The sequence below is a fragment of the Dipodomys merriami genome, unplaced genomic scaffold, assembly GCF_024711535.1.
Source record: "Dipodomys merriami isolate MVZ:Mamm:240054 unplaced genomic scaffold, mDipMer1.0.p SCAF_55, whole genome shotgun sequence".
Classification (NCBI taxonomy): domain Eukaryota; kingdom Metazoa; phylum Chordata; class Mammalia; order Rodentia; family Heteromyidae; genus Dipodomys; species Dipodomys merriami.
The window spans coordinates 2903467-2926390 of record NW_027206124.1 but is presented as its reverse complement, the minus strand read 5'-3'; the positions used below and the strand labels follow the sequence as shown (position 1 = coordinate 2926390).

Sequence of the window (22924 nt, the reverse complement as noted above, 5' to 3'; positions counted from 1 at the left end):
AGGCCAGCAAAGAAGGGAGATAGGAGTTCTTGTTCTGGCAGAGGCCACATATCAGCCCCAGGTCTACATGGCAGACACGCCATGAGTGTCTGTGGGGTTTCGAGCCAGCCCAGACCCTCCTGGTGGGTGGCTTCTCCCTGAGCCTCAGCTGACCCTGAGCTGTAAAGGGCAGGACCTGGGCCTGTCTGTCACACACAAACCCCACTGGATATGACAGTAGTAAGGTGTGCCCTTCTGGTGTAGTCCGCCCTTCTCCACCCACAGAGGTCAGTCTGACCTGGCTGCCCCTTAGGCTTCCAGGCTAGGCTGGCTACCAGGATCTGGTTACAACTGATCATCTGTAGGCCTCAGAGGACAGGTTCACCAGGGCCTGGATCTGACTTCCTGGGCCCGCTTCCTTGAAGATGTGCCCCGCCCCCCTCCCCAAAGACCTCAGTGTGGCTTGTTGCTGAGAATCATGGGACTAAGCATGTTTCCCTCATCACTCAGGCTATTAGGAGGCTCCAAAGCACATGGCAGGGGCTGGGAATGTGGCTTAGTGGTAGAGCACTTGCCTAGCATGCATGAAGCCCTGGGTTCAATTCCTCAGTACCACATAAATAGAAAAGGCCAGAAGTGGTGCTGTGGCTCAAGTGGTAGAGTGCCAGCCTTGAGCAAAAGAAGTTCAGGGACAGTGCCCAGGCCCTGAGTTCAAGCCCAAGACTGGCACAAAATAAATAAATAAATAAACAAACAAATAAACAAATAAAAAAAGAAGAAAAAAAAAGCACATGGTGGTCAACCCAGAGCAAGTCAAAAGCACCTGGAAACCACGCTATCTCTCCTTCCCTGTTGCCTTCCTTATCTCCCCCTCTCCCTTCTTTCTTTCTTATTGTAGCTTTCTTGTTGCTAGGCTCTACTACTTGAGCCACACCCCAGCCCTCAGATAGATAGATAGATGGTATTATTTTATTGTCACTAATGGCTCCACACAGGCAGATAACATGTCAACCACACCCCCTCTATCTTCCCTCTCCTGTCCCACTCCCTGCTTCTCAAAACATTTTCGAAAGATCTCATAGTTTTACTTTTATCCATGCAAACAATCCATAGTCCTCGCCTTCAGCTTCAGTTAGCCTTCCCCGTGAAAGCACGAAGAGACTGGCCCTGGCGCTAGGGCTACATTTAAGTCTCAGTTGCTGGGGAAGCTCATTGGGGCCATTTGCCAGATGAGGAGACTCAGACATGGTGGAAGCTGGGAGAGGCATGTGCAGGAGTTCAGCGCCAGCCTGTGCCTCTCCCTCCCGTGCAGGCTGCTCAGTGGAACTACAGCCACGGGACCCCAGCTGTGGCATTTCTGCCACCATGGAATGTCACCGAGAAACCACAGGGGTCGACAGTGACCACACCGAGGCCTGCGTGCCAGCTGCCATCCTTACCATGTAACAGGACACCTCACTGAACCCCCACCGGAAGCAGGTCCCCCCCTTCACCCCCATTTTATAGATGAGGAAACCGAGACTAGAGGGATGATAGAGCTGTACATACAGCACCAGATACCACTAGCCAGCAGCACATTCGAGTCTCTGACCGACAAGGGGATTTCAGCCAATGGGAGCCAAGGTCTCCTGTGCCGTGGGTGACAGGGGTCCCAGGAAGAGCCCACTGTGACCAGGGAAGGCACGCCCACTCCCAATCTGTGCACGCCCACCGGCGCTCACCCGGCCTGCACCTCTCCTTTGCTCACAGGTACATTCTAAGAGTCCCCCATGCCAGCAGCTCACCAGGTTCTGGGGAGACAGGGACCACAGAACTAAGGGTGGGTCAGGACTCCCTGAGCCAGTTCTGTCTCTGAGGGGTTTCTAGAGGAGACGAGCACGCCGCTGGGTGGGCTGAGTGGGAGCTTCGCATGGTGGCCATTATCCACTCTACCAGTGCTGGAGAGAACAGGCATCCACAGCAGTTCTGAGCCACTGGTGCCCGGCACTTTACTTCCCTATAGCTCTGTTTCCCTAGTAGCTTAGTAAAACCTCACACAGAGCTCTAGGAGCACAGTAAGTGCTCAATAAATGCTACAGCTCCTTCTTCCTGTCCTGCTGTTGCTCCCCATCCTGGCAGAGGTGGGTATGGGCCTTCGTGGGGCGCGGAGGCCTGGAGGTGAGCTGCTGGCAGGGCCTGTCTTACCACAGTGACAAGGACCAGAGTTTGGCACTCGACAGTGGAACCTCGCAGGCAGGGGTAAGCCAGGAAATAGCACCATCCAGAAAAAGGGGAGCCGGGCGCCAGTGGCTCACGCCTGTCATCCTAGTTACTCAGGAGGTTGAGATCTGAGGATCGTGGTTCAAAGCCAGCCCACGCAGGAAAGTCTGTGAGACTCTTATCTCCTATGGACCACTCAGAAAACCGGAAGTGGTGCTGTGGCTCAAGTGGTAGAGCACTAGCCTCGAGCTGAAGAGCTGAGGGACAGCGCCCAGGCCCAGAGTTCAAGCCCCATGACCAACCAAATCAAAAAACAAAACAAAAAAAGCAGAAAAAGGGGAGTCAAAGGCTGCTGAGAGACCCACGGTAGACCCCCCCCATCCCTCCCACCAGCTGCCAGGCTGAGTAATACCCTGCTCCCAAGGACCTGGGTCTCCTGTCATTTGTCCAAAACCAGGACTTGAACTAGGTACCTGATGCTTTTGCTCACTGGCTGGTGCCAAAGCCTCCAACCCCAGGGTCTCCTGTCTCGAGGGCATGAAGGCCATGGCGGGGGTGTCCGGGAGCTTCCTGTCAGACACGTGACCCTGGGCATGGGAGGCTGAGGCTGCACTAGGGTAGCAGAGGGCTGTGGCCTACGGCCTTGCCCGAAGATTTTCAGCCTTTCCTCCCTCCTCCCACCTCTCCCTTGGAATCAGACGAGCCTGGCCCCCACAACCATAGTAGGGTCTTCTGACAAGATCAGGGGAGCTGACTTACAATCATGGAGGCTGAGAGTTCCTGGACATACCAAGTGTCAGCCGGAGCCCCAGGAGGCTGCTGTGTGGCTCAGTCCAAACCCAAATGCCTCAGACCCAGGAAAGATGATGGTGTAACTCTCTCTCTCCCACTGGAAGCCACCGAGCCCAGGGGCAGCTGGGGTAAGGCCTGGAGTCCCCAGCCCAGACGGCCTGGAGCAGTGATATCCTGGCTCTGGGAGAGGGATTGGCCCTTCCTCCACCTCTTTGTTCTCTCTGGGCCCCCTCTGGAGTGGGTGGTGCCCACCCATGGGGATGGTAGTCTTCCCACTCAGCGGACCCACTCACACAGCACCCCCATACCAAAAACTCCCTTTCCTGCTTGCTTTGGCACAGCATGGCTGCCGGCCTTGATCTAGCAAGATGATGCCCAAATTATCCATCACAATGAACCAGCCATGACCTCAGAGTCAGGCCCAGGTTGTGTCCAGCCAGGTGTGGGACTGCAGGGCTGCACGCAGAGCAGCTCTGCATTTGTCCTGGCCTCACCTGGGGTGACAGAAGGCGCCCGTGGAGCTCTCCAAGGTCCTGAGCCTGCCGGCACTGGCCAGGGTTCTAGCCCAGCCCTCACGTGCCTTCTGCTGCCCTCACCCTGACCCCTGCAGCCTCCCCCATCCTGTCACCCAATGGTCTCTTTCCCCACCAGCACCCCGATGACCTCAGCTATGGGACACTTAACTGCTCCCCTTGGAAGGGACCAGCCACCACCACAGACAGCAGCGGGCAGTCCCATTCTAAGGAGGCGTGGCAGGCACTCTGGTGTTGGTGGGGGAAACCTGGGGATTCTCAATTCACCCTCAGTTTCCACTGCTGGGCAGTAACGGGTCCAGGCACATCCCAAGAATATCTCTGGAGATGGGCCAGGAACTGGGTCATCTCCCCACAGGGACTAAAGACAATGCCTGGATCCCTCAGTTTCCCCTTTGGTTAGCCCACCCAGATGGCTAAGAAATTTGTCTAGGCACATAGTAGATGTTCAGTAAACATTGGTCTCGGCTGCTACTGGAAGACTGGAGGACACGGTTTGAATCTCAGCTCAGTAACTTGCGGTGTGCCTTCAGGCATGTGGCTTCACCTCTCTGAGCCTCAGTCTTCTCAAACACAGGAGGAGGGAGACTCTTGCAGTCCTGTGGGAGACCTGAACCAGCGGGGGTATCAAAGCATGGGCAACAAGCCTGGCACCGGCAGATGCCCTGGAAATGCTCACTTTTCACTCTCTCCTTCCATTTGGACTTCCTACTTGACAACCACACACAGATGTCTCTGCCCCACCGGCCCAGCGCCTGGCCGGCTCTGTTAAAGGACTGGCCAACTGGGGGCTGTGGATTGGCACCCATCACGCTGTAGGGCAGTTCTCAGGGCCTCAGAGCCTGATCTGGAAGCTTCTTTGGGGGGTCTGATCTTCTCTCCCTGCAGGAGGCCCTGGCATTCAAGCACTGTGCAAACCTGGGCCCGAGGCCAGTGCCCTGCTCTGTCCACGTGTGCTCTTCACAGGCCCTCTGGGCTGCTGGACATCTTCCGCTGTGATCATCTACAGCAGCAGCTTTGCTGCTGGCTCTGGGGTCAGGCAGAGCCGGCCAGTGTCGGTGCTCAGAAGACAGCGCTCACCTGCTCTGAGCTCTGAGACTAAACAAGAGTCCTTCTGGCTGGAGTTTCATGATCCTATGTGGAATGACAGGACTGAGGAAGCGGCTTCCGGACCTAGCAGGTTGCTGAGGTCCTGCAAGGTTCAAGGAACAGCTGAGGCTATGCTGGATCTGAGCCACGCCCACTCTCCGTGGCTCTGCCCTGCCCATAGATCAGCTAGACGACTGGTGATCATTCCTGAGCCAGTGCCCTGCGCCAGGCTGGAGAGTAGAGGCTGGTTCCTGGGGCCAATGCTGGAAGGAGGTGGGGATCCCCCTGTGAGGAGCTGGAGCTGGAGAGAAGCTGCTGACTCAGCCAGGCCTGGCTGGCCTCCCAGGCACCCTGGGCGGGCTGACAGGCGCACAGGCCCCGAGGGGCTGCAGACTGGGGTCTTGCCCACCTAACACCAAGGGCCTGGCTGAAGTGAGTCTGGGGGACCTGGGAAATCATCTGCTGGGCCCCAGGAATTCTGCTCTAGAGACCACATGTAATCAAGAGCCCTAGCCTTCCAGAATGGCCAGAGGGTCCTTAAAAATCGAGTTCATGGGGCTGGGAAGGTGGCTTAGTGGTAGAGCACTTACCTAGCATGTACAAAGCCCTGGGTTCGATTCCTCAGTACCACATACACAGAAAAAGCTGGAAGGGGCGCTGTGGCTCAAGTGGTAGAGAGCTAGCCTTGAGCAAAAGAAGCTCAGAGTCAGTGCCCAGGCCCTAAGTTTAAGCCCCAGAACCAACCAACAAAACAAAACCAAAAAATCCTGTTTAGTAGCTGGATCAGTGGTTCATGCCTGTATTGCTAACTAACTACTCAGGAGGCTGAGATCTGAGCATCACAGTTCAAGCCAGCCCAAGCAGAAAAGTTTTTGAGATTCTTATCTCCAATTAACCAACCCAAACCCATAAATGGAGCTGTGGCTCAAGTGACAGAGCACTAGCCTTGGGAGAAAAGGCTAAGGGACGGTGTTCAGGGCCTGAGTTCAAGCCCCAATATTGACACAAGAAAGAAAGGAAAAAAAGGAGGGAGTGAGGGAGGGAGGGAGGGAGGGAGGGAGGGAGGGAGGGAAGGAGAAGGAAAGAAAGGAAGAAAGGAAGGAAAGAAGGAAGGAAGGAAGGAAGGAAGGAAGGAAGGAAGGAAGGAAGGAAGGAAGGAAGGAAGGAAGGGAAGGCCTGTTCCCCACGGGGCCTGTGGGCCAGCTGCCATTGTGCCCATGTGTAGATCAAGTCTACCTGGGGGCTGGGGGCTCACACCTGTGATCCTATCTGTTCAGGAGTCTGAAATCTGAGGATTGTAGTTCAAAGCCCGCCCAGGCAGGAAAGTCCAGGAGACTCTTATCTCCAATGAACCACCAGAAAACTGGAAGTGGCGCTGAGGCTCCAAGTGGCAGAGTGCTAGCCTTGACAAGCTCAAAGACAGAGCCCAGGCTCTGAGTTCAAGCCCCACAACCAACAGAAAAAAAAAAAAGAAGAAGAAACCAAGTCCAGAGAGGCGGAGCAGAGCCGTACCAGGTGCAGTTCTGCTCCCGTAGGCAGATACCTGGGCCCCACGAGGCCCCCTGCTTTCTGGCCTGGCTGGGATGGAGGGCAGGGGCCTGAAGACAGCTCAGCATCGCCTACCTCCCCTACACACGCATCTCCCCACTCCTGCACAGCTGCATCCTGGCTCTTTGCTCCTTGCTCAGCCAGATCCCTGCACTCGGCCTCAGAACTTTCCCACGGAAGGGCTAGCAAGCGCCTGGGAAAGCTGCTGCCAAGGCCGCGCCCCATCCGCAGGGACCGTCCCTCCCCACACTGGCTACTGGCCTGCCCTGGACTTCAGCATCCGGGTCCCCAGAGGCCCATGGGCAGCAGAGTAATGGTGAGTTTCCACCATCTCAGACTCTTCTAGAACAGGCTAAGGCAGGCTAAACAGGTTACAAATGGCTGCGCTCTGAGACCTCCGCCACAGAAGGCTAGTGACTTGTTCAAGGCCACATAGCGAGCAGATCCCAGGGGGCTGACTTCGCAGGAGCCTGGGGTGCCGAGATGCGTCCCCAACTCCAACCAGCCCGGGGTCAGGCACAGAAGCCAGGGTACAAACTGATCAGGAAGCAGAGGACCCACGGAAGGATGCCAACCTGAGCCACTGGGGGCTGGGCACATTCCGAAGGGCTCTCTGGGCTCGGGTGCCTCACACGCAGCCTGCAGTAAGAGGCACAGACTTGACCCAAGGGCGCAGCGCTCTGGGCCGGAGGAGCGGGAATCGGCTCTCATCCAAGCCCACTGAGCAGCACCAAGGGGGCGTGGGGAGGCAGCGGGGAGCTCCCAGCACATGCCTCACACTGCTCAGGGGCCTGGCTCTCCTTGGGGAAGGACCGTCTCCTCCAGCAGGGCCACACACATTGTGGGCTTGCTTTACACAGAACTGGGAGGCACTGGGGGTTCGAGACTGCTGGGTGCAGGAAGGTGCCCAGGGAGATGAGAGGGTGGGGAAAGAGCGTGGAGATTATGGCCTCCAGCCTGGGTTAGTGCATAGCCCCTGAGCCTGGGACCGGACCACAACAAGGGATGATGGTGAAGGGTGCAGAACTCACGGAGCTCAGTCCACCGCCATGCCAGGCCTGAGAGGAGGGCCTTCTGAGCGGCACACTTCAGCTGATGCCAGGGGCATCAAGGAGAGACCAGCGTGGCGGCAGCGTGGCTGGCCAAGGGGCTGTGGGTGGTAGAGACCACTCCACTCTCCGAGGCTGCCTGGGCCCTGTGGTCACCCGCATGCAGCAAAACCCTCTCACCCGAGCGGGTTGGACAGGTCTGGGGAGCCCTGTGCGCACAGCACGCCTCCAGGAACAGCACCTCCATCACGTTCTCTCTCCAGAGCGCCCCCTGGCGGCAGGCACTATGCCACCCGCTGTTTTGGGTTTTTTGTTTTCCATCCTCTCCTTTTTATTGCCATTAAACTCAGAACCTCCAGCTTGTAAAGCAAGTGCTCTGCCATTTGAGCCACGCTCCTAGCCCTTGCCTGGCCTTGGTATTTTATTGCCCGGGGCTGGCCTTAGATCAAGATCCTCCCTCCATAAGCCTCCTGCCTAGCTGAGATGAATAGGCCACAGGTCACACATCTGACTCATCTTCCCTCACTTCTCTCCGGCACGGAGGCTGATGCACCTGCCCACGGCTCACAGCTGCCAGGTGGAAGCAGCAGGATTCACATCCACACTCACCCTCCCTCTGAACTCAATACGGGGCCTTCTGAAGCAAGGTTCCCTCACCCCTCAGGCCAGCGGGGGCCAGGTGGGCTCTTGCTGCTCTTCTGGGGCCGCGTGCTTCCCTGGCTGCAGCCCAGGAGCGCAGCAGGAACGCAGGGCCCCTGACTGGGCCCCCAACGCCAGCCTGGACCGTGTGAACCCTCTTCCACCGGATCTGCCAAGTATCTGGATTTGAACTCAGGACTTCACACGTCCTAGGCAGAGGCTCTGTCACTTGAGCCACACTCTCAGCAGCTGTGTGGCACCAAAGCCACGGTTCACAATGTTCCCCGAAGGACCCCACGCGACGGGGCCCGTCCTCCTCACCCCTGCCTGACCCTTCTCACCCCTGCCCCCACACCAACTCCCTGGACAGGGCTCCGTCCATCAGCAGCAGCTGGGCGTGAAGTGACAGGAATGCTAGTGTTCCAAGAGGTTGGGAAACCTCCAGGGCGAGGCCTGGGCTTCGAGCCCCCCGCCCTGTCGTACAGACCCCGGCCCCAGCTGCTCCCACAGGACCGCCTCACCTGCCAGCCCACATCCGCCTCTCCTTCCTCATTCTCTCCCCCACACCACCCCGGGCTCAGCTGCAGCGTCTCTCGAGTTTCTGTTTGCTTGCCTGGCCTGACCACAGACATCCAAATTCCGGGGTCCAAAGCTACCCCCACAAACAGAGAGACACAGAGAGATGGGGAGGGGACTTCTGAGACCCCCCCCCCCCGAGCCGCCGTGCGGTGCGTCCGCCCGGCATCCCGTGCCGCTGTCCATCCTGACCCCAGCTTCCCGGAGGGCTCCTGCCACCTGGAGACACTGAGGCTCGCAGAGTCAAAAGGGCAAACCTGGGCTCTCCCCCCAAATGGCCGCTCCCCTGAGACCTCCAACACTTCCCACGGGCCACCGCCGCCCACCCTGCCATTTCTGGTACCTGCCTCGAGACACCTGTGCCGGGGCTTTGCTGGCGCGGTGCGCGGCGGCGGCCGTCCCTCCCCGGCACGGTCCTGGCTTCCCCGGGCTGAGCGACGTGTCGGTTAGGTGACTATATATATAGGCGCTGACACTGGCCCAACGCCAGCCTGCCCTTTCTTGTGGGCTGGCTCTCAGGCCCCACCTTTCCTAGCTGGGCACCTCAGTCTCATTTGTGAAACTGGTAACCAGGTAGAACCAGGTAGTGCGAGGCGGCTCCATCCTCCAAGAGCCGCCAGCTAGATGCTTTCAAGGCGTCAATCACCTTTGAACCACAGATCTGTCTGCCCTGAGGGCCCCCCCGCCCCCCCCCCCGCCCCGTCCCGCTCCCTCTGATAACTGCGCTCACACATGCCATGGATGGAAACTGAGGAGTCAGGTGAAAGAACTGAGAGGTGGAAGAGCCCCCCCTCCCCCAACTAGCTACTGCGCTGCCCAGCTCCAAGCCCAAGAGACCACTACTAACAAGGCTCTCGCTGTCCATGACACTCTGAAGCCAGTGAGCCCAGCTCTGAGCGCTCATGCTGCAGGGGAAGGCCACAGTGCCTTTGCATATGATGCCCCATGCGCAGGACCTCATTCTCCCCATCCTGCACATCTCAGTTTAGTCTCTGCCTCTAAGGACTCCTCCTGGGAGTCCCACCCCAGCCTGCTCAGGTGCCCTGGGTTCTCTGACCTCTTGCCCATCAGCCCATGGGCACCAGCTCCCAGTCCTAGTCTCTGGAAAATAGTAAACATCGGTGCCAGGCTGGCACACCATAGACAGCTGCAATAAGTATCCTGGGAATGAGTGGAAGAGCAGGCTGCCCTGCCCCTCGGTGCCTCTGTCTGTACCTGTGAGAAGGGATGGTGTATACCCACCAGGTCTGCTGGGCACCCCGGCCCCCAGTGTGCCCAGTGGAGGCAGGTTCCAAGGACACCGTGCTGCGGCAGCTGGTGGGGGCCGCGGGCAGGGGCAGGGCTGGGTGCGGGCTACGAGGAGCAGTGAGACCCAAGAGACCAGGGCAGGGGCAGGGCTGGGTGCGGGCGACGAGGAGCAGTGAGACCCAAGAGACCAGGGCAGGGGCAGGGCTGGGTGCGGGCGACGAGGAGCAGTGAGACCCAAGAGACCAGGGCAGGGGCAGGGCTGGGTGCGGGCGACGAGGAGCAGTGAGACCCAAGAGACCAGGGCAGGGGGGAGGGTGCCCCCCCTTGTTACTTAGGCCCACGATTAATGGTGAACACCTTCCTATTAAAGAAAGGAGAGCCCACTGAGCCACACTCCACACTCACCACCGAGACCTCAGGAGCCCAGGGGCCAGTGGGAAATAAACTCAGGAACCCCTACCCCCCATTTCCCAGCCATTAAGCTTCCCAAATCCCAACAAGTGACCCTGCCCTGGCTGAAGAATGAGCAGACAATCCAGGAGCCAGGGCCCAGGCTAGCTCCACCTGCCTCAGCTTCCACCTCTGTGGAACACAGATCAGTATCGTCTCCCAAATTAGAGGCCAAGAACAAGCCAGGCCAGAGGGGCCTGGGGCTGAGCCTTTAGCTCTAGAAGTGAGGGAGGAAAGATTAGTGGGTCCTCGCTGCCAGGGCTGGGGGCGATCGCTCCCGCCCGGCCCCGCCCCCAGCGGTCCAGCTCCAGCCGGTGGTGCCAGCCCCTCCCGCGCAGGCTGCCCAGGCTCCCGGGACAGTGTACAAAGAGCCACTTCAGCGCGGAGCCTCGGCTCCATCTCCAACCCAGAAGACTGGGGGGGAAGGGAGGGAGGTGCACCCCACCCTCCTCTGTCTCCTTGTGGCCTTTCTGGCCCAGGGGTGGCTGAACAGAGACAAGCTATAGATACGGAGCTGTGGTCCTGGCACCATGGCTCGGGATGGGGGACGGGGCACTTCAGGGGCCTGTGGATGCAGTCTTAGCCTTTCTGCCACCTCTGCTGCTAACAAGACACAAGTGCACGCGGGATCGCTGTCCTAACCACCCGAGCAGATTACCTGTGACCTGCGCCTGGCAGCCAGGCTTACCCAGTGTCCCTTCAGGGCCCAGCCAGTGACATGAGCAGCCAGCCCCCCCCCAACACACACACACAGAAGGATCAGGGAGACACCCTGAGACCCCCTGCCAGACGCCCTCCTCACCCCTCACCCAGTCTGTCTGTCCCACTGCCCGGATCTCAACTCCCCTTGTCCTCCCTGAGCCTGTGCCCCTCCCCACCCAGCCTGGCTCACCCACCAGCAGTGCTCAGGCTCCGAGGAGCTCCAGACCAGATCTCCAAGAGCAGAGCCAAAGCCAGCCACTGCCGTTCCTCTTGGACCCAGTGACCCCAGGGTAAAGTTCAAACAAGCTAGGAGGCCCAGAGTTCCTGTGTACAATCTCTCTCTCGCCACACCTGTTCCCCCTGGCCCCAGCCTTAGTCCCCACCTGCCAGAGGCCTGAGCTGCCTCCCAGAGAGACCTGTGTCCCCAGCCCCAAGCACAATGGACACACAGGAGGTTCTAAAATGTGGTCTGTTGAGTGACTCAATGACTATCCCTTTCTGAGTCCACTCTGTAGCTTTTCTTTCTTTCTTTCTTTCTTTCTTTCTTTCTTTCTTTCTTTCTTTCTTTCTTTCTTTCTGAGCCACGGTGCCACTCAGTTTTCTGGTGGTTTAGTCTCATGAGGGGCTGGGAAGGTGGCTCAGTGGAAGACTGCTCGCCTTGAATGCATAAGGCCCTGGGTTCAATTCCTCAGCACCACATAAGCAGAAAAAGCCGGAAGTGGTGCTATGGCTCAAGTGGTAGAGCACTAGCCTTGAGCTGAAGAGCTGAGAGACAGCACCTAGGCCCAGAGTTCAGGCCCCATCTCACACACACACACACACACACACACACACACACACACACACACACACACACACACACACACACACACACACACACACACACACACACACACACACACACACACACACACACACACACACACACACACACACGGTCTCACAAACTTTTCTGCCTGGGCTGGCTTTGAACCAGGATCCTCAGATCTCAGCCTCCTGAGTAGCTAGGATGACAGGCGTGAGCCACCGACGCCCGGCCCCTCTGCAGCTTTCAACAGTGCTGGCCAGGCCCGGGCCAGACCTGGGGTTCAGCAAGTATCTCTGGGTCCTGAGCCTACCTCCTATGCTACCTTGGGCTCCTCAGGAGCCAATGGGGTGACTCAACATGGACTCTTAAGAGTTTCTCCAGGAGATTGTGGAGGAGGGTGGGGAGTTCAGCCTGGGCGGGGGGGTTGGGGGGGGCCACACACTACACTAGAGTATGGCCAGGAATGAGGGGAGAACAGGGGGAAGGTGGGCTCTGGGTGCAGGTGTGCAGGGAGAGGGCTGGCAAGCTGACTGGCCCGCAGCTCTGCCATCTGGGAACCTGAGGCCCCACAATGAATTTCGGTCCTCACGAAGCAGCAGCATGGGGGGGTGGGGGTGGGGGGCTGGCTCCGGAGCTCTGGGCACCTGGCGAGCCTCCTGCCGCCTGCAGGAAGTGGAAACAATGCGCCCTTTCTCTCCTCTCCTCCCCAGTTACTCTCCCACAGCCCCTGTGTTCCTGCTCCACTCCAGGCCTGGCATCCAGCTGACAACCAGGCCCCCGGGCTGCCTGCGGAGCCCCAGCCACGGAGGGGAAGTCTTTCAGGTGCGGTCTCCATCATCACACTAATCCCAGCACCAGGCGCTGGTGGCTCACTCCTGTCATCCTAGCTACTGAGGAGGCTGAGATCTGAGGATCACAGTTCAAAGCCAGTCTGGGCAGGAAAGTCCGTGAGACTCTTACATCCAATAAGCTACCAGAAAACTGGAAGTGGTGCTGTGGCTGGAGTGGTAGAGCACTAGTCTTGAGCTTAAGAGCTGAGGGACAGCGCCCAGGCCTGGAGTTCAAGGATCCTTGTAGTGCTAGAGAGCCACCAGGGAACACAGTGCACACCACAACCAGGCAGCCTTCCTGCCTTCTCCCCGGCCTGCCCTGCAGCGCCCACAGACAGGCACCTCTCAGCGATAGAGACTGTGTATTTATGGCCTTCTGGGTCAGGGCCTGGGACCTGCTTGATGAGCTTGCACTAAACAAGTGCTGAACGAGTTTACCAGGCAAACTCATGCCCCATGAGCACAGTCTAAAAGACGAGCATCCATATGTGACAGAGACAGGCGGGGTACACAGAACAGGTACACGGACACTGAAGTTGGAAGGTCAGTGCCCCTGACCCCTGGCCCAGCCCTCGACACCCAGGACGCACTCAGTGAACAACTGCTGAATGAATGGGTAGATGAGTGATTGATTGATTGATTTTTTTTTTTTTTTTTGTCAGTCATGGGGCTTGAACTCTGGGCCTAGGCCCTGTCTCTGAGCTCTTCAGCTTAAGGCTAGTACTCTACCACTTGAGCCACAGCACCACTTCTGGTTTTCTGGGGGGTTAACTGGAGATAAGAGTCTCATGGACTTGGATGCCTGAACTGGCTTTGAACCGTGATCCTCTGATTTCAGCCTCGAGAGCAGCTAGGATGACAGGCGTGAGCCACCTGTGCTGGGTGACTTCTTTATCCAGATCTGCCTTCACCACTGTAGAGGACGGCAGCTTCTAGCCCGGGGACGGCTCTCCTGGCTCCTTTCTCCATCCCAGACTGCCCTGTGGAGCAATGTCCTGACTTGGAGATAGGGAAGAGCCTGAGGGGTACAGTCCCATAGACCCTGAGCTCTCCCTGCCCCATGCCTCACCCCAGAACTCATCAACCTCTCAACTGCCTTCAGGCAAACCACAAGCGTGCTGCCTTCAAGGTTCCTTATGCAATGCGCGCAGGGAGATTCCCATGGCTGCAAGCCCGGAGTTCCCAGCATGGCCCCTGTCTGGGCTGAAGTGACTTTTTGGACACTTGCAAGAGCCACCCAGAGGGCCCCCTTTGCCATCCACCTTTGCCACCCCTTGCCATTGAGGCCAGAACAGCACAGCCAGCCTGGTCCTCGTGGCCATTCTCACTATGCATTCTCCTGGCATTTCCTCCCAGATCCGGCCCTGACCATAGAGGGCCCCCCAGCCCCCCTCCCCCGGGGGAGCAGAAGTCTCAGGCAGCGAGGGCCTGCCTGGCCGCCCTTGGGGGGGGGGGGGCTTCCTGGAGGCAGCTTAACACAGTGCCATCCAGCAGAGAAGGGAAGGGTGCTCTGGACAAAGGAACAGCACTTGTTGAGATAATCAGCCTCAGATCCTGGGGTTAGGGACCCAAATATGTGACACACACCAACTCTCCCCAAAAATAGGAAGCTGAGGATGGTGGTTTGTCACTCCCCATCCCCCTCCACCTCCCCGGTGCCTTTGGGGCATGCTTTCTGCCCAAGGCAGGTCCCCCACGGGCATGCTGCACAATGGTAAGCGGCTGCCCTGAAACCTCCTCAAGTTTTGCCCTTTGCCTGCTAAACATGTGGACGGCTTTCTTCAGACCTCGTCAAGATTACAGACTTATCTTGGGCTGCTCCAAGGCCTAAATTAATAATAAACACTTCAGACAGGCCCACACCACACAGAAGCCAGCTCTGGACCTCCTGCGCAGACCTGGCTCTGTCTGGAGACAAGCAACTGAGCCACAAAACATTGCATGCGCTCAAGCCCTGCTCCAGTGCACCTCCTGATCAGCCTGAGCGGAGGGACTCCCCTCTCTACTCACCCAAGGCAGACACACGACCCGTCCCCCCCCCGCCCCGTCTCTAAGCCCGGGGAGGTGGCACTGGTGAAAAGGCAGCATCCCCCTGCCCACTTCTAGGTGACTGAAGTGAATTCCTACATGAGATGCTTTGTCCACTCACAGGGTGTCACCAACTCATCCAGTCACCAGCCCCTGGCCCAGGCTCTGCCCTGTCCGAGTGACAGGTACAGGCCACCTCCCCAGCCTGGGACTCACGTTTCCACACAGTAAATGAGATTTATTCTGACTCCCAAGATACTGGAATGAGATCACCTAAGAAGCCAGTAGAGGCCTTGCCGGGCATTCACAAGGCCCCGGGTTTCGGGGGACAGTGGGGGTTCAGGAACGCAACAGCATCTTGTTCCTTTTAATGACATAAATAGAAGTTACAATATAAACATTTGCCGGGTGCTAGTGGCTCACGCCTGTAACCCTAGCTACTCAGGAGGCTGAGATTTGGGGATCCGAAGTTTGAAGCCAGCATAGGCAGGAAAGGTCCATGAGACTCTTATCTCCAATGAACCCCCAGAAAACTGGAAGTAGAGCTGTGGCTCAAAGTGGTAAAGTGCTCGCCTTGAACAGAAAAGCTGTAAGCTCAAGGACAGCGCCCCAGCCCAGAGTTCAGCCCCACAACCAACAAAATGAAAAGAAAAGAAAAAGAAATTATAAACATCCACAGTTCTGGGTGGACGTTGGTAACATTTCTTCATCTTTCGCCCAAACTAAGCCAGTTGTGTCATTTCCAGAAGTGGCCCTCACCTGCCATGCTTGCAACAAGCATTTGACAAATGTTTACCGAATGTTTTCGGTGTGCCGGCCTGAAAGCCCAACCCTGTCTGCAGCTCCCCCTGGACCCCACTTCCTGGAGGAAGCCCACCGTCATTCACTCCCCCCCCACACACACACCTGGAACAGGAGGCAAGTTCTGGGACTCATGCCTGGCCCAGGATGGGCCTCCAAAAGAGTCATCACGTGAGTTAAAAACCACAGGGTTGAAAGATATGGAGGAGAGCCTGAGTGGCCAAAACAGGCAGCAGGGCCAGGGGTCTTACAGGGCAGCCTGGATTCTTGGGGCTTTGCAAGCTCTTTTTTTTTTTCATCATTTGCAGAGCTTGAACTCAGAGCCTGGCTATTTTCCCTGAGCCACTTTGTGCTCAAGGCTAGGGCTTTACTACTCGAGTCACAGTACCACTTCCAGTTTCTGAGTGGTTAACTGGAGATAAGAGCCTCACGGAGACTTGAGACTTTTCTGCCTAGGCTGGTTCAAACCATGATCCTCAGATCTTAGCTTCCTGAGTAGCTAGGATTACAGGTATAAGCCACCAGCACCCAGCTTTGCAAGTTCTTAAAGAGTCCACCCATCTCAGGATCTCCAGGGTCTCAGGATCTCCAGGGCAGTGTTAATAAAACTGTGGGGACGGAGGGGGCGGGGAGGATTGGGCGGAGGGGCTGAGAATGTGGCTTAGTGATAGAGTGCTTACCTAGCATGCACGAAGCCCTGGGCTAGAATCCTCAGTTCCACATACACAGAAAAAAACTGGAAATGGCGCTGTAGCTCCTAGTGGTAGAGTGCTAACCTTGAGCAAAAGAAGCTCAGGCCCAGAGCTCAAGCCTCAGGACTAGCAAAACAAACAAACTGTGAGAGCTAAGGAAGGCCCACTCTCCCCAGCATTGGGTTTACAAACAAACAAAAGATGAAGAAGAGGGAAGAGAGAAGAGGAAGAGAAAAAAAAAAACAATAAAACCAAAAACTCCTGCCAGGCAGAGCTCTGATACTTGGGGCTGAGTGGGGCTGGAAAGTATGTACTTTTCCCACATTGCTCAGATGAAGCTGAGCAGGCCCCAAGGCAGTGGCAGGGTGGGCAGGAAGGTAGTAACTGGAGAGATGGAGGGTGGCTGGGCGCTGGTGGCTCATGCTTGTAATCCTAACTACTCAGGAGGCTGAGATCTGAAGAGCAAGGTTTGAAGCCAGCCCAGACAGAAAAGTCTGTGACTCTTATCTCCAATTAACCACCAAAAAGACAGAAGTACAGGGCTGGGAAGGTGGCTCAGTGGTAGAGCGCTTGCCTTGCATGCATGAGGCCCTGGGTTCGATTCCTCAGCACCACATAAGCAAAAAGAAAAAAGCCAGAAGTGGCGCTGTGGCTCAAGTGGTAGAGCACTAACTAGCCTTGAGCTGAAGAGCTGAGGGACAGCGCCCAGGCCCACAGTTCAAGCCCCACAACCAACAACAACCACCACAACAATAACAAAAAAGAGAGCTGAAGGGCAGAAAGGAGGCAAGGAAGCTGCAGATGGCTGCCACCAAGAAGCCCCTCCTGGGACTCACAGGGAAAGGGGACAGGTCTGCTGACCAAGGCAGCCCTGACAGGCTCTGGGACCTGCAAATTGAATGCAAGCCCAGCCCTGCCACTTCCTGGTTGTGAACCCTCAATTCTAGGCAACCCCAAACTGCCCAGTGGGAATCCTAGTACTTCTGCTCCGGAAGTGATGAACTGTCACTGGGATAATGCATGCGAAGCGCCTGGCTCCGGTCCAGCATCCCCTACGTGCGCAACCGACAGCGGTGAGGCATTAGGACTTGGAAGATGTCACCTAGAAAGCCTTCCATTGGGGTGTGTGCCAGCCGGAAACTCAAAGCCCGCTCCAGTCCCTCCCGCCTCCACTCAAATTCCTGGTCCTGGACTGCTCCTTCTGGAAAGTTCTCAGACTACTAGGATTGGGAACTGCTAGGCCCCCAAGTCTACCTTGACCTTTGTCCTCTCTCAAAAAACAAAACAAAAACCGAGTGGGAACCAAAGTTTCAAGCTAAATACACTCTCTAAGTTCATAAAACAACAGGGCAATTAGTGTGTGAATGATTGTTCTTGTTCCAATCTTATTTTTATAGGAAAGATGAAAGTAAGTGAGCCGACAGAGATTTCCACTTTAGGCAGCAGCACCAGGAAAAGTATTTTTAGGATCCTGTTACCCCGGATTCTGGGCAAAGCCATGAGCCCCCGGGTCAGACTCATCCTCAGGCAAGTCCACCCAATGTCCCAAGGACTCTCAGTCTCTTTCTGGGAAGTAGGGGCCATAACCCCTGCTCGACCTCCCTCTGGAGGGGCCATCCCTTCCATTACAGATGGGGGGAGGGGGAGAGACAGGGCAGGACAAGAGGGCTTGGGCTGGGAAGCATTCATTCACCCCTCTATTCATTCACTCATTTGTTTTGTTTTGTTTACAAGCCAGTCGTTGGGACTGAATTCAGGGCCTGGGCACTGTCCCTGGCTTCTTTTTGCTCAAGGCTGGTGGTACTCTACCACTTGAGCCACAGCCCCACTTCTGGCTTTTTCTGTTCACATGCTACTGAGGAATCAAACCCAGGGCTTCATGCAAGCAGCACTCTACCACTGAGCCTCCTCCCCAGCCCATCATTCACTCACTTGCTCATTCATTCACATATTTACCAAGGGCCTCCTCAGTCCGTCTGGCGCTAACAGTCTGTTGGGAACACGTAAGAAATTGCCAAAGAAACAGGATGTGCTCTGTGGGTCTCGGCAAGGGGACCAGGACTCACTGAGTGCACCCATGCTCCAGATGAGCAAGCAGCGGCCCCTGTGGAGAGGACTTTCAGGGGACCTCTGGTAGGGGTCACTTGAGCAAAGCTTGAACTCTGGGCCCAGGCACTGTCCCTTAGCTCTTAAGCTCAAGGCAAGTACTCTACCGCTTGAGCCACAGCCCACTTCCAGTTTTCTGGTGGTTCACTGGAGATAAGAGTCTCACCGACTTTTCTGCCCAGGCTGGCTTTGAACCGTGATCCTCAGATCTCAGCCTCCTGAGTAGCTAGGATTACAGGCATGAGCTACTGGTACCAGGCCAGCCATCATTATTAAGTGCCTTCTGGATGCTGGTCTGTGTCACCTTCCATGATGAGATTCCAGTGAAGCCACTGGTGGGAAGATTTACCCTGCAGGAATTGGCCATCGCTCCTCAGCAGGGGTTTTATCTTCCCAGCAAGCCAGATGCCAGCACACCACTGGCCCCCTGCCCAAGCAAGACACAGAAAGGCAGGCCCCTTCGCCACAGGGTCCCAGTCAACAGGCATGCAAACAACCCATCTGCTGAGTCAGGCTGTGCCTCCTAGGAGGCCAGGGTGAGAAGGCTCACCAGGAAAGCGCAGTACATGCCCTGCAGAAATCACACCACGCTGTTCCAATGCTAACAGTGTGCAGCATCTCCGTGCTAGAGATCAGGAAACAGGCTGCGAGAGGCCGTCACCAGACCATCATCACAGTAGAAACGGCAGGTCCAGAATTCCAATCAGCCCACAGATCTCTAATCTGCTTTCCTGTGACTCTTCCTGTCCCTGCCAGCACAGGGCTGGGTGGACCAACCCTGCCCAGCGGGTTCTGTTGCCCAAATAGATCCTAACCTCCTTAGAGCAGGCCTGGGTACCTTTCACTTGAAGACACTGTGTTTCCCAAAGGCCTGAATGTCCGAGGAAACTTCTAGAAAGGAGCCCTGGTATCCAAGTGCTACAGCTAGCTGAGGGGAAGGGTGTGTGTGTGCATCATGTATTGGAAACAAAGAGACTTCAGCCTCTGGGAACAGAGTCGTATACCCTAAAATCTCTCGGCTAGGAGAGGGAACAGAAAACAGTAGTTGTCCAAAGAGTCAAGAGGAAGTCCTGGCTGGGAATGTGGCTTCGTGGTAGAGTGCTTGCCTAGCATGCATGAAACCCTGGGTTCGATTCCTCAGTGCCACATACAAAGAAGTGGCTCTGTAGTAGAGTGATAGGCTTGAGCAGAAGCTCAGAGACAGTGCCTAGGCCCTGAGTTCAAGCCCCAGGACTGGCAAAAAGAAAGAAAAAAAAAAGTTGTGTCTGTAGACCACCCTGGGGCCAGTCACTCCTCACCGCCTATCTCCTCCCAAAACTACAGGAAAAAAAAAAAAAAAAACAAGCCAAGTAGACCCTGTCCCCAGGCCTCAGCCCCCTCCGGTCACACCCTCCCTCATGATCTGTCCTCCGGAGCACCTCCTGCACTCCCAGAGAAGCTGGCCCGCCTGCCAGCTGGCATGGATGCCCTCATTTTGCAGGTAATAATACCAACGCAGCAGCCAGCCAGTTCCCATACCACTCCGATGCCAGGCTGCCCACATACCTCCTCACACCCAATCCTCTCCCAAATCCTGGACACCATCTCTCCTCTGCACAGAGCGGGAAACCGAGGCTCAGCACGGAGACCACAGCAGGAGGGATGCCTGATGTCCACCAAGAGGCTCTGGGCAGGGGCGCCTGGGCAGCGCCTCCCAGCCGTGGCTAAGCTACTCAGCCCTGCCTCAGGAGGGCTCCCTGCCCGGCTCAGGAGCCAGTGCCAGTTTCCTGGGGTGGCCTTGCCCCTCTCCTCCACCTGGCCCTCCTGCCTCCCCTGTCAGCTCACTTCCCCCCCAGGACGCCCACGTCGGGACCCCGGCCACACCACTCCCTCTTCCCTCCTCCCTGTCATCCTCTCTTCCAGTAAGTTCTCTCTCCTTCTTGGGCTAAGAGCCCCTCTCTTGCCAACTTTCCCAGGACCCCCTGCCTATCCTATCTCCTTCCTTCTGGGCAGCATTAAAACCCCCAGTGTTGCCAAGCCCGTGGGGGAGGGGGGACCGGTCTTGCTCCCACCATCCTGGGCCTTGACCCAGTGCCTGGACTTTGAAAAACTGCACCCCCCCCCAACCCGCCCCAGACACACCGATGCCCTCCAATAGCCCATCGAGCGAGCTCTGAGTTGACCGCCCCGGGAAGGAAAGGGGGAGCCGCAAGGATCCCACCAGGGTAAGGTTCGCATGCCTCCTGGGGTGTCTTCCTGGGGGCAAAGGTGTCTTCCGACCTCCGGCCACCAGGGCTGGCCGAGCCCCAGCCTGGCCACGCGCGCGCCCGCGCACACGCACACGCGCGCACACACACGCCCCGGAGCGCGCCCCCACCCCACCCCCGGCTCCAGAACTCACTATTTGCCGATATTTATAGCGCCCCCCCCCAGCCTGGATCCCTCCTCCACCCCGGGCGGTGCAGTGCAAACGAGCGGCGCCCCTCCCCGGTGAAAGCCGGGGGATTCTCTCTCCACTCGCCTCTGCCAGGCCCCCCACGGCCAGCTCCCGTCCCAACCCCCGCACCCCCCACTCCCCAGCCCCCCCTGCCCGTGCCGGGGCCTCGGCCACCGCCGCCGCAGCGCGGGGTCGGGGGTGGGGAGAGCCCCGCGCGGGCCGGAGGGGAGGGCGGCGCACAAAGCGGGGCTGCGGGCGCGGGGGCCCGCGGGGCTCGGCGCCGCGGCCCGCTGGGGGAGGGGGCGCGGGCGGAGCGGACCCCCCGGCCTCGCCCCCCCCGCCCCGCGACCGCGCTCCCGAAGCGGCTGGACGGACGCGCGCGCGCGCTTGCGCGGGGCCGGGGGCGAGGCCCAGGGCGCGGGTCCCCGCGCGCCGGGTCGACTCACCCATCGCCCGCTGGATCTCAGCAGCGGCGGCAGCAGCGGCGGCGGCGGCTCCGCGGCCCCCGGGGGCCCCGGCGGGGAGATGCTGGCGTCCGCCGCAGCCTCTCGCCCCATCCCGGGCTCCGGCGGCGGCGGCGGCTGCGGCGGGCGCCCGGCATCGCAGGCGGCGGCGCGGCGGCTCCGGCCCGGCCCGATCCTCGCCCCGCACCCCACCTCCACCCCGTCCCGCGGGCCCCGCGCGGCCGCTTCGGCTGCGCCCCGGGGCGGCGGTAGGGGGGGCGCGGCGAGTGAGGAGGGGGGGCGCGGCGGCGAGGCCGAGCGCTGCGCGCAGAGGTGCCGGCCCCCGCCCCGCGCGGCTCCGCTCCGCTCTGCGCCCGCCGGCCCCCGCCCCGCCCCCGCCCCGCCCCGCGCAGCCCCCTCCCCTCCCCTCCCCCGCCGCCGCCGCCGCCGCCGCCGCCGCGCAGGGCCCCGGGCGCCCCCACCGCAGCCTCCGCGCCTCCCGCCCGTGCTCGGCTCCGAGGTGCGGGTGTGAGTGCGCGCGCCCCGCCCGCGACCGTGCGTGCGCCGGCCCACGGCCCGGGCGTCCTGTGCCGGGGGTGTGCGGCGGTGTGCGCGGCGGGGGGCGGAGCGGGCCGGGGCGCGCGTGGGGCCGCGTGTCCCACGCCGCGGGTGCGTGGACGCGCCTACGAGTGTTGCAGTGCGCTGGGGGGTCTGGGAGTCCCGGCGGCGCGAACGGGGTCGGTTTCCTGCGCCCGCACGGACACGCAGGTCCGTGTCGTGACTGCTTGCCTGCACGCACCGTGGCTGTGTGCCCACAGGGAGAGGCCGCGGGGCCCCAGTGTGCACGCCACTGCCCCGCCGCGCCCGTGGGGAGTGCGGGGTGCAAAGGTGCGTGGCTGGGTGCTCACGTCTGTGGGTCCGGTTAGTGACCCAGCCACCGCACCGTACGCCGCTGTGTCCTTCCGACGCTCTTCATCCACGCCAGGGCCAACATCCACCCAGCTGCTCTGTTTGGGTGAAGCCTGAGAAGCCTGCCCTGCCCCAGGGTGCGGGGGGCACCAGGCCTGGGCAGCCTCACTCACCTCCTCCTCCCATTGCTCTCCTGCTTCTTGGATTGGAAGTGTTTCTGGCCCTTCCTGCCATCCCAGGTCTGGTCAGTCTTATAGGCAGCCATCAACACAGGTGCATCAAAGTGCTTGGAGAAATCGCCCAGGTGGAGTCCTTGCCAACAGGGTCTGGTCTTCCTGACCAGAGGCCCACATTGCACCCTCCTCCAGCAGCCAAGTGACCCTTCCCCGACATTCAGCTCAGCAGGTCACTCTCACACTAACTTGATCTCAGTTCAAGTTCAGAACACAAGGAAGCCCTGCCCCCTTGATACGGAATTATCTTGTGATATTCCTCCCAGTCGCGGAGCCAGCCAGTTTCCATTACAACCCTTCTGGCTACACAGCCGGTACCAGCCATAGAGTTGCAGCCCCATAGCAGGTTTAGTGTGCCAGCTCAGCAGCAGACAACGCCTGCCAGTGTTCTAGCTCCACAGCCAGAGCTGCTGGAGTAGCCTTCTTGGGTGTATGTGGGTACTGGGGCCTCGCATTCTCACTTGGCACATTTACTCAAGCCTGGTGCTTTACCACTTGAACCACACCTCCACTTCCAGCTTTTTACTAGTTAATTGGTTAACTGGATTGACTTCGAACCATAGTTCTCAGACCTCAGCCTCCTGAGTAGCTAAGGATTACAGGTGTGAACCACCAGTGCCCAGCTCCTTCTTAGATTCCTGTCTCAGAAATTCAACCATTAAAGTCCAGAGAGATGAAGAACGAGTGTGAAAAACCACTTTATCCAGAGAATGGCTGGTCTCTGTCAGCTGTCCAGAGCCCATTGTTGTAATCGGTCTCTGGCCCTCTGTCTAAGGGTTTTTAAACCTGGGCTCTGTTCTAATTGGTTGCCCCTATGCAAATGAGGCATAGGATAACCAATCAGAGAAGACTTG

At 58.4% G+C, this 22924-nt stretch overlaps 1 protein-coding gene across 5 annotated transcripts in view; it reads right to left on the bottom strand.

Moving 5' to 3' along the window:
* Positions 1-22084, bottom strand: part of Mgat3 (beta-1,4-mannosyl-glycoprotein 4-beta-N-acetylglucosaminyltransferase) — a 30603-nt gene extending 8519 nt beyond the window's left edge. Inside the window, exon 1 of one of the 5 annotated variants that reach the window (XM_069999573.1) lies at positions 22011-22084. The gene's annotated coding sequence lies outside the window, so the exon portion shown is untranslated. Of the gene's footprint in view, positions 1-2937; positions 3364-8747; positions 8827-20931; positions 21013-22010 lie in introns of those variants that run through there. The other 4 variants (XM_069999570.1, XM_069999571.1, XM_069999569.1 and 1 more) reach the window with 4 other exon arrangements.
* Between the last annotated feature and the right edge of the window lie 840 nt (positions 22085-22924).